At 44.4% G+C, this 17259-nt stretch overlaps 1 protein-coding gene across 1 annotated transcript in view; it reads right to left on the minus strand.

Annotated features, from left to right (window-relative positions):
- INPP5B (inositol polyphosphate-5-phosphatase B) overlaps positions 1 to 17259 on the minus strand; it is a 219723-nt gene that overhangs the window by 156168 nt on the left and 46296 nt on the right. The gene's annotated exons all lie outside the window — the stretch shown is intronic.

Consider the following 17259-nt stretch of genomic DNA (forward strand, 5'->3'; position numbering starts at 1 on the left):
TGACGGGAAGACAACCAGACCAAATCCCAAACCCGAAGCCGGGAACCAACACACCGACGACGGTTAGCAAAACGCTGAGCCTCCTCCTGAGACGACACCAAATTGTCCACCACATGAGCCCAAATCTGCTGCAACCTGTCAACCACAGAATCCACACCAGGACAATCAGAAGGCTCAACCTGCCCCGAAGAAAAACGAGGATGAAAACCAAAATTACAAAAGAAGGGCGAAACCAAGGTAGCCGAACTAGCCCGATTATTAAGGGCGAACTCGGCCAATGGCAAGAAAGCCACCCAATCATCCTGATCAGCAGACACAAAGCATCTCAAATAAGTTTCCAAAGTCTGATTAGTTCGCTCGGTCTGGCCATTTGTCTGCGGATGAAACGCGGAAGAAAAAGACAAATCAATGCCCAGCCTAGCACAAAAGGCCCGCCAAAACCTAGAAACAAACTGGGAACCTCTGTCGGACACAATATTCTCCGGAATACCATGCAAATGAACCACATGCTGAAAAAACAACGGAACCAAATCAGAAGAGGAAGGCAATTTAGGCAAAGGCACCAAATGAACCATTTTAGAGAACCGGTCACAAACCACCCAGATAACCGACATCCTCTGGGAAACCGGAAGATCTGAAATAAAATCCATAGAAATATGCGTCCAGGGCCTCTCAGGGACCGGCAAAGGCAAAAGCAACCCGCTAGCACGGGAACAACAAGGCTTGGCCCGCGCACAAGTCCCACAGGACTGCACAAAAGAACGCACATCACGCGACAAAGAAGGCCACCAAAAGGACCTACCAACCAAATCTCTGGTACCAAAAATACCAGGATGGCCTGCCAACACAGAACAATGAACCTCAGAAATCACTCTACTAGTCCATCTGTCAGGAACAAACAGTTTGCCCACTGGACAGCGGTCAGGTTTGTCAGCCTGAAATTCCTGCAGAACCCGTCGCAAATCAGGGGAAATGGCCGAATGGACCACCCCTTCCTTCAGAATGCCGACCGGTTCCAGTACCTCAGGAGAATCAGGCAAAAAACTCCTAGAGAGGGCATCAGCCTTAATTTTCTTAGAACCCGGAAGATACAAGACCACGAAATCAAAACGGGAGAAAAACAAGGACCATCGAGCCTGTCTAGGATTCAGCCGTTTAGCAGACTCGAGGTAAATCAGATTTTTATGATCGGTCAAGACCACAATACGGTGCTTGGCTCCCTCAAGCCAATGTCGCCATTCCTCAAACGCCCACTTCATAGCCAACAACTCCCGATTGCCGACATCATAATTGCGTTCAGCAGGCGAAAACTTACGGGAAAAGAAGGCACACGGTTTCATCAAGGAACCAACAGAATTCCTCTGAGACAAAACGGCCCCTGCCCCAATCTCAGAAGCGTCAACCTCAACCTGAAACGGAAGAGAAACAACCGGCTGACGCAACACTGGGGCAGAAGTAAATCGGCGTTTAAGCTCCTGAAAGGCAGAGACAGCCACAGAGGACCAATTCGTTACATCAGCGCCTTTCTTCGTCAAATCGGTCAGGGATTTAACCACACTGGAGAAGTTAGCAATGAAACGGCGATAAAAATTAGCAAAGCCCAAAAATTTCTGAAGGCTCTTCACGGATGTGGGCTGAATCCAATCATGAATGGCCTGAACCTTAACCGGATCCATCTCTATAGATGAGGGAGAAAAAATGAAGCCCAAAAAAGAAACCTTCTGCACTCCAAAGAGACACTTAGACCCCTTCACAAACAAAGCATTATCACGAAGGATCTGAAATACCATCCTGACCTGTTTCACATGTGACTCCCAATCATCGGAAAAAATCAAGATATCATCCAAATATACAATCATGAATTTATCAAGATAATTCCGGAAGATATCATGCATGAAGGACTGAAAAACAGATGGAGCATTAGAGAGTCCGAATGGCATCACAAGGTATTCAAAATGGCCTTCGGGCGTATTAAACGCAGTTTTCCATTCATCACCCTGCTTAATACAAACAAGATTATATGCCCCCCGAAGGTCAATCTTAGTAAACCAACTAGCCCCCTTAATCCTGGCAAACAAATCGGAAAGCAAAGGTAAAGGGTATTGAAACTTGACCGTGATCTTATTCAAGAGGCGATAATCAATACAGGGTCTCAAGGAGCCATCCTTCTTAGCAACAAAAAAAAATCCCGCTCCCAACGGTGAAGAAGATGGCCGAATATGCCCCTTCTCCAAAGACTCCTTAACATAACTCCGCATGGCGGTATGTTCAGGCACAGACAGGTTGAAAAGTCGGCCCTTGGGAAACTTACAGCCTGGAACCAAGTCAATAGCACAATCACAGTCCCTATGCGGTGGAAGGGAACTGGACTTGGGCTCATCGTATACATCCTGAAAATCAGACAAAAACTCTGGAACCTCAGAAGAGGTGGAAGAGGAGATTGACATCAAAGGAACGTCATTATGAACCCCCTGAAAACCCCAACTAGTCACAGACATAGACTTCCAATCCAACACAGGATTATGTATCTGCAACCATGGAAAACCCAGCACAATAGCATCATGCAAATTATGCAACACCAGAAAACGACAATCTTCCTGATGGGCTGGCGCCATGCACATGGTCACCTGTGTCCAAAACTGGGGTTTATTTTTAGCCAAAAGTGTAGCATCAATGCCCCTTAAAGGAATAGGGTTCTGCAAAGACTGCAAGGGGAAACCACAACGCCTGGCAAATTCAAAGTCCATTAAGTTCAAAGCGGCACCTGAATCCACAAACGCCATGACAGAAAATGACGACAATGAGCAGATCAAGGTCACAGATAACAGAAATTTAGGTTGTACAGTACTGATGGTAACTGAACTAGCGATTCTCTTTGTACGCTTAGGGCAGACAAATGACATGAGAAGCATCGCCACAATAAAAACACAACCTATTCTGACGTATGAATCCTTGTTGTTCCATTCTAGACAGAATCCTATCACACTGCATAGGCTCAGGCATCTGCTCTGAGGACAACGCCACAGCGCGCACAGTTCTGCGCTCCCGCAAGCGCCGATCAATCTGAATGGCCAGAGACATAGAATCACTCAGACCAACAGGCGTGGGAAACCCCACCATAACATCTTTAACAGATTCAGAAAGACCCTTTCTGAAAATTGCCGCCAAAGCATCCTCATTCCATTTAGTCAGCACAGACCATTTTCTAAATTTCTGACAATACAATTCTGCCGCTTCTTGACCCTGAGACAGGGCCAACTAGGTCTTCTCCGCTTGATCCACAGAATTTGGTTCATCATATAATAATCCTAGAGCCTGAATAAAGGCGTCTACATTAAGCAAGGCCGGATTCCCAGATTCCAGTGAAAATGCCCAATCCTGAGGGTCGCCACGCAACAGGGAGATGACAATTTTAACCTGCTGAATGGGATCACCAGAGGAACGAGGTTTCAGAGCAAAAAACAGTTTACAGTTGTTTTTAAAACTCAAAAATTTAGACCTGTCCCCAAAAAACAAATCGGGAGTAGGAATCCTAGGCTCTAAAAGCGGAGTCTGAACAATATAATCAGAAATCCCCTGTATCCTAGCAGCAAGCTGGTCTACACGAGAAACTAATCCCTGAACATCCATGCTAGCACAAGTCTCCTCAGTCACCCAGAGGAAAAGAGGGAAGGAAAGAAAAAACAGGCTACAGAAAAAAAAATGGCTCAACACCTTTCTTCCCTTCTTCTGAGATGCATTTAACTCATTGTTGGCCAGTTGTACTGTTATGATCCGGTGACCTTGGAACCACATGAGAGACTTTCTCAGGAGTAGGTGGTACCTGTACTGACCGCAAACCCTAAACTGACACCGCAACTAGAAGTAGCCGTGGGGTGTACCTAACACGTCCTAGACACCTCGACACAGCCGGAGGACTAAATACCCCTATAGGTGGAAATGGGAATTCTATCTTGCCTCAGAGCAGAACCCCAAAGGATAGGCAGCCCCCCACAAATATTGACTGTGAGTATAAGAGGAAAGACACACGCAGGCAGAAAAACAGAATTTAGCAAAAGAGGCACTTCTAGCTAAATAGAAAAGGATAGGACAGAATTCTAAGCGGTCAGTATTAAAATCCTAAAAATATCCACAGCAGAAAATACAAATATTCTACATCTAACTAAAGACATAGCAAGTATATCTGCAACTCCTGAGAATCCAGCATGACTGAAAAATCCAAACAAAGTCTAAGCTGGACAAAAACACAATGAATTGCACTGAATTGCAAAGCACACTGCATGTGTGCACAGAGACAAAAAACCAGACACTTATCTTAGTTGAATTGGCAGCAGAGCATGAGGAACCAGAGAGAGATGCAATCCCTCCAAGAACAATGGACAACTGGCCAGGAGTAATGGATCCTGCACACCTAAATACCTAGTAGAGCTGCAATCAGCAGAAACACCTGCCCTGGATTACAACCCCAAGACAACTGCACTACCACTAACAACCACCGGAGGGAGCCCAAGAGCAGAATTCACAACAATCGGCTGTTTGCAGAAGGTGAGTATAACCATTTTTTTATTTTTTTTATTATTTTTAACATTCTATCTTTTACTATTGATGCTGCATCTATAGTAAAAAGTTGGTCACACTTGTCAAACACTATGTTTGACAAGTGTGACCAACCTGTCAGTCAGTTTTCCAAGCGATGCTACAGATCGCTTGGAAAACTTTAGCATTCTGCAAGCTAATTACGCTTGCAAAATGCTAAAAAAAACGCGAAAAAAATGCAAAAAGAAACATGCGGATTTCTTGGAGAAAATTTCCAATTTTCTTCAGGAAATTTCTGCAAGAAATCCTGACGTGTGCACATACCCTTACTGGGCTGCTTGTTGTAGTTTTGATAAGAAAACTGTTTTGTCAGCAGATTATCACCAGAGGACTAATAAACCTTATTCCATGTAGTCCTTCATATTCATGAACTCTAAATAACACTGCCCCCACCATTGATTGGCAGCTTTATGCCTAAGCACAGTGTACACAGAAAGCAGCCAATCAGTGGTGTGGGTGAGGTTACACAGAGCTAAGCATTCAGAGAACTGGTAGATCTGCAGAAGATAAAAGTTTTGATGCTGCATATTTTCGGTGTTGCATTAGATGCGGAAACTCTAAATCTAAAAAATGCATATTTTTAGTATGTTTCCATAGCATGTAATATGCACATGATTGTACAATTGTGGCCAAAAGTATTGACACCCCTGCAATTCTGTCAGATAATACTCAGTTTCTTCCTGAAAATGATTGCAAACACAAGTTCTTTGGTATTATCTTCATTTAATTTGTCTTAAATGAAAAAACACAAAAAGAATTGTCCTAAAGCCAAATTGGATATAATTCCACACCAAACATAAAAAAGGGGGTGGACAAAAGTATTGGCACTGTTCGAAAAATCATGTGATGCTTCTCTAAATTGTGTAATTAACAGCACCTGTAACTTACCTGTGGCACCTAACAGGTGTTGGCAATAACTAAATCACACTTGCAGCCAGTTGACATGGATTAAAGTTGACTCAACCTCTGTTCTGTGTCCTTGTGTGTACCACATTGAGCTTGGAGAAAAGAAAGAAGACCAAAGAACTGTCTGAGGACTTGAGAAACCAAATTGTGAGGAAGCATGAGCAATCTCAAGGCTACAAGTCCATCTCCAAAGACCTGAATGTTCCTGTGTCTACCGTGCGCAGTGTCATCAAGAAGTTTAGAGCCCATGGCACTGTGGCTAACCTCCCTAGATGTGGACGGAAAAGAAAAATTGACAAGAGATTTCAACGCAAGATAGTGCGGATGTTGGATAAAGAACCTCGACTAACATCCAAACAAGTTCAAGCTGCCCTGCAGTCCAAGGGTACAACAGTGTCAACCCGTACTATCCGTTGGTGTCTGAATGAAAAGGGACTGTATGGTAGGAGACCCAGGAAGACCCCACTTCTTACCCCGAGACATAAAAAAGCCAGGCTGGAGTTTGCCAAAACTTACCTGAAAAAGCCTAAAACGTTTTGGAAGAATGTTCTCTGGTCAGATGAGAGAAAAGTAGAGCTTTTTGGGCAAAGGCATCAATATAGAGTTTACAGGAGAAAAAAAGCGGCATTCAGAGAAAAGAACACGGTCCCTACAGTCAAACATGGCGGAGGTTCCCTGATGTTTTGGGGTTGCTTTGCTGCCTCTGGCACTGGACTGCTTGACCGTGTGCATGGCATTATGAAGTCTGAAGACTACCAACAAATTTTGCAGCATAATGTAGGGCCCAGTGTGAGAAAGCTGGGTCTCCCTCAGAGGTCATGGGTCTTCCAGCAGGACAATGACCCAAAACACACTTCAAAAAGCACTAAAAAATGGTTTGAGAGAAAGCACTGGAGACTTCTAAGGTGGCCAGCAATGATTCCAGACCTGAATCCCATAGAACACATGTGGAGAGATCTAAAAATGGCAGGTTGGAGAAGGCACCCTTCAAATATCAGGGACCTGGAGCAGTTTGCCAAAGAAGAATGGTCTAAAATTCCAACAGAGCATTGTAAGAAACGCATTGATGGTTACCGGAAGCGGTTGGTCGCAGTTATTTTGGCTAAAGGTTATGCAACCAAGCATTAGGCTGAGGGTGCCAATACTATTGTCTGGCCCATTTTTGGAGTTTTGTGTGAAATGATCAATGTTTTGCTTCATTCTCTTTTGTGTTTTTTGATTTAAGACAAATTAAATCAAGATAATAATACCAAAGAATTTGTGATTGCAAACATTTTCAGGAAGAAACTGAGTATTATCTGACAGAATTGCAGGGGTGTCAATACTTTTGGCCACAACTGTATCAATAAAGTTTCGTATGCAAAATAACAGGAAGAAAACAAAAAAGCTTTATTTAAGACATGACATGCGAAAAAACACGTAAAAAAACGGGATAAAAAAAGAAGTAACCTAATTTACTTAACACCTTCATGATTGGAAGTATTTTCATTTTTGCTTTTTAGTTTTTTGCTCCCCTTCTTATTTTTCCATCAATATGACCATGCGAGGGCTTGTTTTTTGCTGGACAGGTTGTACTTTTGAACGACACCATTGGTTTTAACATATCGTGTACCGAATAACGGGAAAAAAATTCCAAGTGCGGTGAAATTGAAAAAAAAAGGGCAATTCCACAGTTTTTTTTTACCATGCTCTTTATGTGCTAAAACTGACCTACCACTATGATTCACCAGGTCATTATGAGTTCATAGCCACCAAACATGTCTAGGTTCATTATTATTTAAGTGGTGAAAAAAATTCCAAACTTTGATAAAAGAAAAAGGCGCCATTTTCCGAGACCTGTAGCGTCTCCATTTTTCGTGATCTGGAGCCGGGTGAGGGCTTATTTTTTGCACACCGAGCTGACGTATTTATTGATACCATTATGGTGTAGATACGATCTTTTAATCACCCATTATTGCATTTTATTGCAATGTAGGGGCGACCAAAAAAACAATTCTGGTGGTTTGAATTTTTTTCTCCATACTCCGTTTAGCGATCGTGTTAATTATTTTTCTATATTGATAGATCGGTCGATTCTGAATGTGGCAATACCAAATGTGTAAATTAGAATTTTTTTTTGTTTCATTTTGAATGGGGCGAAAGGGGGGTGATTTTAAATTTTTTAAATATTTGTAAAAACATTTTTTTTTACTTTTTGCATGCTTCAATAGTCTCCATGGGAGATTAGAAGCTGCAGTTGTCTGATCGCCTCTGCTACACACAGGCGGTGATCAGATCGCCTGTATGTAGCAGAAATGCTCACTTGCTATGAGCACCGACCACTGGGCGGCGCTCATAGCAAACTGGCAATGACAGCCTAAGAGGTCTGCTTCAGACCTCTGGTTGTCAGGCCAATTCATCAGTGACCCGCGATCATGTGACGAGGTCACCAATGGGCGGGATTTCCGACGCGCTTCTGGTAAGTACAAATTAAATGCCGCTGTCAGAGATTTAACAGCCCATTTAACAGGTTAACAGCTGCGGGTGGATCACGATTTCACGCCTGGCTGTTAGAGGCACATGTTAGCTGTTCGCCAGAGCCCACATCAAAGGGAGGGATTCTGACGAGGACGTATTATTACACACAACGTCGGAAAGAGGTTAATAGATGTGAAAAATCTGCAACATCTACAACCCCTGGCAAAAATTATGGAATCACCGGCCTTGGAGGATGTTCATTCAGTTGTTTAATTTTGTAGAAAAAAAGCAGATCACAGACATGGCACAAAACTAAAGTCATTTCAAATGGCAACTTTCTGGGTTTAAGAAACACTAAAAAGAAATCAAGAACAAAAAAATGTGGTAGTCAGTAATGGTTACTTTTTTAACCAAGCATAGGGAAAAATTATGGAATCACTCAATTCTGAGGAAGCAATTATGGAATCATGAAAAACAAACAAACAAAAAAACACTCCAACACATCACTAGAATTTTGTTGCACGACCTCTGGCTTTTATAACAGCTGTCACGGGAAGCCTAGGTAAACAAGAGCTAATAACCCAGGCCCCTGCGATTTCCCTCAACTCTGGGAACCCCTGACTGACCCTCTCCCAGAGTTTACACTGATGGTGTGCATTGTTGTGAATTCTGCTCTTGGGCTCCCTCCGGTGGTTGTAAGTGGTAGCGCTGCTGTCTCTGAATCACAGCAATTATCAGGTGTGTTCACTTTTTGCAAATCTGACTGGGCTATTTAGTCTTGCTTCACCCTTTAGTCAGTGCCAGTTGTCCATTGTTCCTGGAGGATTCACATCTCTGCCTGGTTTCTCCTGCTTTGCAGTTCTTTTCAACAAAGATAAGTTCTGGCCTTGATTTTTTGATGTCCACATGCTGTGGCCTTATTGTTCAGTTCTTTTCCATGTTTTTTGTCTTGTCCAGCTTGGTCTGTATAAGGATTTGTTTAGCCAAGCTGGTATCTCTGGAGATGCAGATATACCCTCCATATCTTTAGTTAGCTGTGGAGTTTTTGTATTTTCTGTGGTGGATATTTTCTAGTGTTTTAATACTGACCGCATAGTACTCTGTCCTATCCTTTCTATTTAGCTAGAAGTGGCCTCCTTTGCTAAATTCTGATTTCAGTCTGTGTATGTTTTTTCCCTCTCCTCTCACAGTCAATAATTGTGGGGGGCTGTCTATCCTTTGGGAATTTTCTCTGAGGCAAGATAGTTTTCCCTTTTCTATCTCTAGGGGTAATTAGTCCTCCGGCTGTGTCAAGATGTCCAGGGAGTGCTAGGTACATTCCACGGCTACTTCTAGTTGTGGTGTTAAGTTCAGGGTCTGCGGTCAGTACAGGTACCACCTTCTCCAGAGTACGTCTCATGCTGCTCTTAGGCCACCAGATCATAACAGTACAACTGGCCCACAATGAGTTAACCGCATCTCAGAAGAAGGGAAGGAAAGTGCTGAGCCATTTTTTTTTCTGTAGTCTGTTGTGTTTTTTTTTTTTCTTCCCTCTTTACCTCTGGGTGGCTCAGTAGTTCGGCGCTGGTATGGATGTTCAGGGATTGGCTTCTCGTGTGGATCAACTTGCTGCTAGACTACAGGGTATTTCCGATTATATCGTTCAGACTCCGGTTTTAGAGCCTAGAATTCCAACTCCTGATTTGTTTTTTGGGGATAGGTCCAAATTTCTGAGCTTTAAAAATAACTGTAAACTGTTTTTTGCTCTGAAACCCCGTTCCTCTGGTGATCCCATCCAGCAAGTTAAAATTGTTATATCTCTGCTGCATGGTGACCCCCAGGATTGGGCATTTGCCCTGGAACCTGGGAATCCGGCGTTGCTTAATGTAGATGTAGCGCCCCCACCGCCGCAGGGCCAAGGGGTACCCGGTACCGGGCCTCTGAGTCTCTGCTCTGGGGTTGTCACGGTGGCTAGGCCCCGGTCCGTGACCCTGCCGTGGGGCGCACAGTGAATGAGTAGGTAGATGTAGATGGTGGTGACTGTAACGGTGCAGTTGTGGGGTGCAAGTCGCAGTAAATAACGAGGACACCAGGTTGCAGTCTCTTTACTGAAGATCTCTGGGTCCTCAGTCCAGAATACGGTTCACCAGGCTGCGCAAGTCCGGCCGGTCCGATGGCACCTCCAGAGTTCTCTTCACAGGTGGAAATCTGTGCCTTCCTGCTTGCGCTATGTGTTGTGGTCCTTCCCTGCTGTGCTTACGGAAAGTCCCCACAACTGTTGTGTCTGTTTCTTAAGTTCCCTCACAACTCGATTAGATGATGTTCTGCTAATCCTCCGTCCCTCCCTGATGTTCTGGTTGGGACGGCACCCGTTTGACGGGTAGGCTCGGAGCTCTTCCGGGACCCTAGAGTCGCCCCTCTCCACAAGTTGCCCCCCAAGACTGCATAGGTGATTTAAGTTAGACAGCCCGCCTTAGACTGACTGTCCTGCCGCTGTTTAGAGTATTGCTTGAAGCTGGATATTATAATACTCCCTCGGCGTTCCGGCCACCGGTTATGCGCCTCAGTAGGATGTTGCCTCGGTCTTACAGCACGACTCCTACTGGTATTCTCCTATTGCTATGATCTCGTTTCTCACTCAGCACAATCTATCTCGCTTCTGGTCCCTCCTTGGGCACCGCCGCTATCCTGAGCAGGCACGGTCCCGTTATGTTCGTTCAAGTTGCCAAGCCTCTGTCAGGATCCCACCCCTGACAGAGACCCTACTGTATCTTCCCCCACAACACCCTCTGCCACAAGGTGTTGCCTGGTTCCAACCCAGTCAGCTTCTGATCTAACTTCCTGCCTGACCCCCAGTTTACCCACTATGGTGGGGAGTGGCCTAGTGAATAGAACCCTTAGCTCCCCCCGGAGGCCCGGCTGTGAAATGTATTGGTGTCTGTGATACCTGGTCAGATGAACTCCTTCAGTGCCATCAGACGTACCATAGCTCCCCATAGTGGCGGAGCCACAGTATTGCAACGACCAGGACTCTGGGGCGCTGCATAGACACCTTTTTTCAGGCGCTTGGGTTATTGTATGACGAAACTAATTCAGTGGATCATGCTGAGAAGACCTTGTTGGCCCTGTCTCAGGGTCAAGAAGCGGCAGAATCATATTGCCAGAAGTTTAGAAAATGGTCTGTACTGACTAAATGGAATGAGGATGCCTTGGCGGCAATCTTCAGAAAGGGTCTTTCTGAATCCGTTAAAGATGTTATGGTGGGGTTCCCCACGCCTGCTGGTCTGAGTGATTCTATGTCTCTGGCCATTCAGATTGATCGGCGCTTGCGCGAGCGCAGAGTTGTGCACACTATGGCATTGTCTTCCGAGCGGAGTCCTGAGCCTATGCAGTGTGATAGGATTGTGTCTAGAGCTGAACGACAAGGATTCAGACGTCAGAATAGGTTGTGTTTTTACTGCGGCGATTCTGCTCATGTTATTTCTGATTGCCCTAAGCGTACCAAGAGAATCGCTAGTTCTGTTACCATCAGTACTGTACAACCTAAATTTCTGTTATCTGTGACCCTGATCTGCTCATTATCGTCATTTTCTGTCATGGCATTTGTGGATTCAGGCGCTCTAAACTTAATGGACTTAGAATTTGCCAGACGTTGTGGTTTCCCCTTGCAGCCTTTGCAGAGTCCTATTCCTTTGAGGGGCATTGATGCTACACCGTTGGCTAAAAATAAACCTCAGTTTTGGACACAGCTGACCATGTGCATGGCGCCAGCCCATCAGGAAGATTGTCGTTTTCTGGTGTTGCATAATTTGCATGATGCTATTGTGCTGGGTTTTCCATGGTTACAGGTGCATAATCCGGTATTAGATTGGAAATCAATGTCTGTGACTAGTTGGGGTTGTCAGGGGGTTCATGGTGACGTTCCTTTGATGTCAATTGCCTCCTCCCCCTCTTCTGAAATTCCTGAGTTTTTGTCAGATTTCCAGGATGTATTCAATGAGCCCAAGTCCAGTTCCCTTCCACCGCATAGGGACTGTGATTGTGCTATTGACTTGATTCCAGGCTGTAAGTACCCTAAGGGCCGACTTTTCAACCAGTCTGTGCCAGAACATACCGCCATGCGGAGCTATGTTAAGGAGTCCTTGGAGAAGGGGCATATTCGGCCATCTTCTTCACCATTGGGAGCAGGGGGTTTTTTTGTTGCCAAAAAAGATGGCTCCTTGAGACCCTGTATTGATTATCGCCTCTTGAATAAGATCACGGTCAAATTCCAATACCCTTTGCCTTTGCTTTCTGATCTGTTTGCTAGGATTAAGGGGGCTAGTTGGTTTACTAAGATTGACCTTCGAGGGGCATATAATCTTGTTCGTATTAAGCAGGGTGACAAATGGAAAACTGCGTTTAATACGCCCGAAGGCCATTTTGAATACCTTGTGATGCCATTCGGACTCTCTAATGCTCCATCTGTGTTTCAGTCCTTCATGCATGATATATTTCGGAATTATCTTGAAAAATTCATGATTGTATATTTGGATGATATTTTGATTTTTTCAGATGATTGGGAGTCTCATGTGAAACAAGTCAGGATGGTATTTCAGATCCTTCATGATAATGCCTTGTTTGTGAAGGGGTCTAAGTGCCTCTTTGGCGTACAGAAGATTTCTTTTTTGGGCTTCATTTTTTCTCCCTCATCTATAGAAATGGATCCGGTTAAGGTTCAGGCCATTCTTGATTGGATCCAGCCCACATCCGTGAAGAGCCTTCAGAAATTTTTGGGCTTTGCTAATTTTTATCGCCGTTTCATTGCCAACTTCTCCAGTGTGGTTAAACCCCTGACCGATTTGACGAAGAAAGGCGCTGATGTGACGAATTAGTCCTCTGCGGCTGTTTCTGCCTTTCAGGAGCTTAAACGCCGATTTACTTCTGCCCCTGTGTTGCGTCAGCCGGATGTTTCTCTTCCTTTTCAGGTTGAGGTTGACGCTTCTGAGATTGGGGCAGGGGCCGTTTTGTCTCAGTGGAATTCTGATGGTTCCTTGATGAAACCGTGTGCCTTCTTTTCTCAAAAGTTTTCGCCTGTGGAACGCAATTATGATGTCGGCAATCGTGAGTTGTTGGCTATGAAGTGGGCATTTGAGGAGTGGCGACATTGGCTTGAGGGGGCCAAGCACCGTATTGTGGTCTTGACCGATTATAAGAATCTGATTTATCTCGAGTCTGCCAAACGGCTGAATCCTAGACAGGCCCGATGGTCCCTGTTTTTCTCCCGTTTTGATTTTGTGGTCTCGTATCTTCCGGGTTATAAGAATGTTAAGGCTGATGCCCTCTCTAGGAGCTTTTTGCCTCATTCTTCTGGGGTCCTTGAGCCGGTCGGTATTCTGAAGGAAGGGGTGATTCTTTCTGCCATCTCCCCTGATTTACGACGGGTCCTTCAGGAATTTCAGGCTGATAAACCTGACCGCTGTCCAGTGGGGAAATTGTTTGTTCCTGACAGATGGACTAGTAAAGTGATTTCGGAGGTTCATTGTTCTGTGTTAGCTGGTCATCCGGGGATTTTTGGTACCAGAGATTTGGTTGGTAGGTCCTTTTGGTGGCCTTCTTTGTCACGGGATGTGCGTTCTTTTGTGCAGTCCTGTGGGACTTGTGCGCGGGTCAAGCCTTGCTGTTCCCGCGCTAGTGGGTTGCTTTTGCCTTTGCCGGTTCCTGAGAGGCCTTGGACGCATATTTCTATGGATTTTATTTCGGATCCGGTTTCCCAGAGGATGTCAGTTATCTGGGTGGTTTATGACCGGTTTTCTAAGATGGTTCATTTGGTACCTTTGCCTAAGTTGCCTTCCTCTTCTGATTTAATTATTGTGTCCGATAGAGGTTCACAGTTTGTTTCTAGGTTTTGGCGGGACTTTTGTGCTAGGCTGGGCATTGATTTGTCTTTTTCTTCCGCATTTCATCCTCAGACAAATGGCCAAACCGAGCGAACTAATCAAACTTTGGAAACTTATTTGAGATGCTTTGTGTCTGCTGATCAGGATGATTGGGTGGCTTTCTTGCCATTGGCCGAGTTTGCCCTTAATAACCGGGCTAGTTCTGCTACCTTGGTTTCACCCTTCTTTTGTAACTCTGGTTTTTTTGGGCTCATGTTGTTGACAATTTGGTGTTGTCTCAGGAGGGGGTTCAGCGTTTTGCTAACCGTCGTCGGTGTGTTGGTTCCCGGCTTCGGGTTGGGGATTTGGTCTGGTTGTCTTCCCGTCATGTCCCTATGAAGGTTTCTTCCCCTAAGTTTAAGCCTCGGTTTATTGGCCCTTATAGGATTTCTGAGATTATCAATCCAGTGTCTTTTCGTTTGGCCCTTCCAGCCTCTTTTTCCATCCATAATGTTTTTCATAGATCTTTGTTGCGGAAATATGTGGTGCCCGTTGTTCCCTCTGTTGATCCTTTTCCCCGGTGTTGATTGATGGGGAGTTGGAGTATGTGGTTGAGAAGATTTTGGATTCTCGTTTTTCGAGGCTGAAGCTTCAGTATCTTGTCAAATGGAAGGGTTATGGCCAGGAGGATAATTCTTGGGTTGTTGCCTCCGATGTTCATGCTGATGATTTGGTTCGTGCCTTTCATTTGGCTCGTCCGGATCGGCCTGGGGGCTCTGGTGAGGGTTCAGTGACCCCTCCTCAAGGGGGGGGTACTGTTGTGAATTCTGCTCTTGGGCTCCCTCTGGTGGTTTTAAGTGGTAGCGCTGCTGTCTCTCAATCACAGCAATTATCAGGTGTGTTCACTTTTTGCAAATCTGACTGGGCTATTTAGTCTTGCTTCACCCTTTAGTCAGTGCCAGTTGTCCATTGTTCCTGGAGGATTCACATCCCTGCCCGGTCTCTCCTACTTTGCAGTTCTTTTCAACAAAGATAAGTTCTGGCCTTGATTTTTTGCTGTCCACATGCTATGGCCTTATTGTTCAGTTCTTTTCCATGTTTTTGTCTTGTCCAGCTTGGTCTGTATAAGGATTTGTTTAGCAAAGCTGGTATCTCTGGAGATGCAGATATACCCTCCATATCTTTAGTTAGCTGTGGAGTTTTTGTATTTTCTGTGGTGGATATTTTCTAATGTTTTAATACTGACCGCATAGTACTATCCTTTCTATTTAGCTAGAAGTGGCCTCCTTTGCTAAATTCTGATTTCAGTCTGTGTATGTTTTTTCCCTCTCCTCTCACAGTCAATAATTGTGGGGGGCTGTCTATCCTTTGGGAATTTTCTCTGAGGCAAGATAGTTTTCCCTTTTCTATCTCTAGGGGTAATTAGTCCTCCGGCTGTGTCAAGATGTCCAGGGAGTGCTAGGTACATTCCACGGCTACTTCTAGTTGTGGTGTTAAGTTCAGGGTCTGCGGTCAGTACAGGTACCACCTTCTCCAGAGTACGTTTCATGCTGCTCTTAGGCCACCAGATCCTAACAGTGCATGTCTGGGCCTCCACCCTCGCCCTATCTCCTGTTTCAACCCTAGGCTGAAACCTCCACCCACCACCCAGTGAAGAGACCACTAACCAATACCCACAGTTAGCACAGACAAGGATAACGGAAAATATACACCACGCCGCAGTCACTCAGGAATACACAATAAGTGCACAGGGCAAAACAAAATACAAATATAGGAAGGAGGAAAATATGACAAAGGGAAATATACACCACCAGATACGATACTCCTTTTCCTAGACCACCACTCCAGACCGAGATAACCAAGCACTAGACAGAAGCTATAATCGGCGACGCCCAAAGCCCAGCAAAACTATTTAAAGGCAGTGGGCGTGACTCAACCTTCAACCCGAGCACCAGCCAGATTAACCCCGGACAATCTGGATCATATCTAACCGGCGCCACTGAGCATATAGTGGACGAAAGAGGAATTACCGCTGTCTGTCGGACGCCCTAGTGCGAACAGCGTCCGACATGACAACAGCTTGCAGTCTCTGAGGCATGGACTTAATGAGTGTCAAACAGTACTCTTCATCAGTCTGGCTCCAACTTTCTCTGATTGCTGTTACCAGATCAGCTTTGCAGGTTGAAGCCTTGTCATGGACCATTTTCTTCAACTTCTACCAAAGATTTTCAATTGGATTGAGATCCGGACTAATTGCAGGCCATGACATTGATTTTATGTGTCTTTTTTCAAGGAACGTTTTCACATTTTTTGCTCTATGGCAGGATGCATTATCATCTTGAAAAATGATTTCATCATCCCCAAACATCCTTTCAATTGATGGGATAAGAAAAGTGTCCAATATATCAACATTAACTTGTGCATTTATTGAAGATGTAATGACAGCCATCTTCCCAGTGCCTTCACCTGACATGCAGCCCTGTATCATCAATGACAGTGGAAATTTGCATGTTCTCTTCAGGCAGTCATCTTTATAAATCTTATTGGAATGACACCAAACAAAAGTTCCAGCATCATCACCTTGCCCAATGCAGATTTGTGATTCATCACTGAATATGACTTTCATCCAGTCATCCACAGTCCACGATTGCTTTCCCTTAGTCCATTGTAACCTTGTTTTTTTCTGTTTAGATGTTAATGATGGCTTTAGTTTAGCTTTTCTGTATGTAAATCCCATTTCCTTTAGGCGGTTTCTTACAGTTTGGTCACAGACGTTGACTTCAGTTTAATCCTATTTGTTCCTCATTTGTTTTGTTGTGCATTTCCTGTTTTGGAGACATTGCTTTAAGTTTCCGGTCTTGACGCTTTGATGTCTTCCTTGGTCTACCAGTATGTTTGCCTTTAACAACCTTCCAATGTTGTTTGTATTTGGTCCAGATTTTAGACACAGCTGACTGTGAACAACCAACATCTTTTACAACATTGAGTGATGATTTATCCTCTTTTAAGAGTATGATAATCCTCTCCTTTGTTTCAATTGACATCTCTCGTGTTGGAGCCATGATTCATGTCAGTCCACTTGGTGCAACAGCTCTCCAAGGTGTGATCACTCCTTTTTAGATGCAGACTAACGATCAGAGATAATTTGATGCAGGTGTTAGTTTTGGGAATTAAAATTTACAGGGTGATTCCATAATTTTTTCCTCAGAATTGAATGATTCCATAATTTTTCCCCTATGGTTGGTTAAAAAAAGTAACCATTACTGACTACCACATTTTTTGTTCTTGATTTCTTTTATTGTTTCTTAAAGCCAGAAAGTTGCCATTCGAAATGACTAGTTTTGTGCCATGTCTGTGATCTGCTTTTTTTCAACAAAATTCAACAACTGAATGAACATCCTCCAAAGTCGGTGATTCCATAATTTTTGCCAGGGGTTGTACAACTCATCAAATACTCATCATG

Source organism: Ranitomeya variabilis, chromosome 3 (assembly GCF_051348905.1).
Source record: "Ranitomeya variabilis isolate aRanVar5 chromosome 3, aRanVar5.hap1, whole genome shotgun sequence".
Taxonomy (NCBI): domain Eukaryota; kingdom Metazoa; phylum Chordata; class Amphibia; order Anura; family Dendrobatidae; genus Ranitomeya; species Ranitomeya variabilis.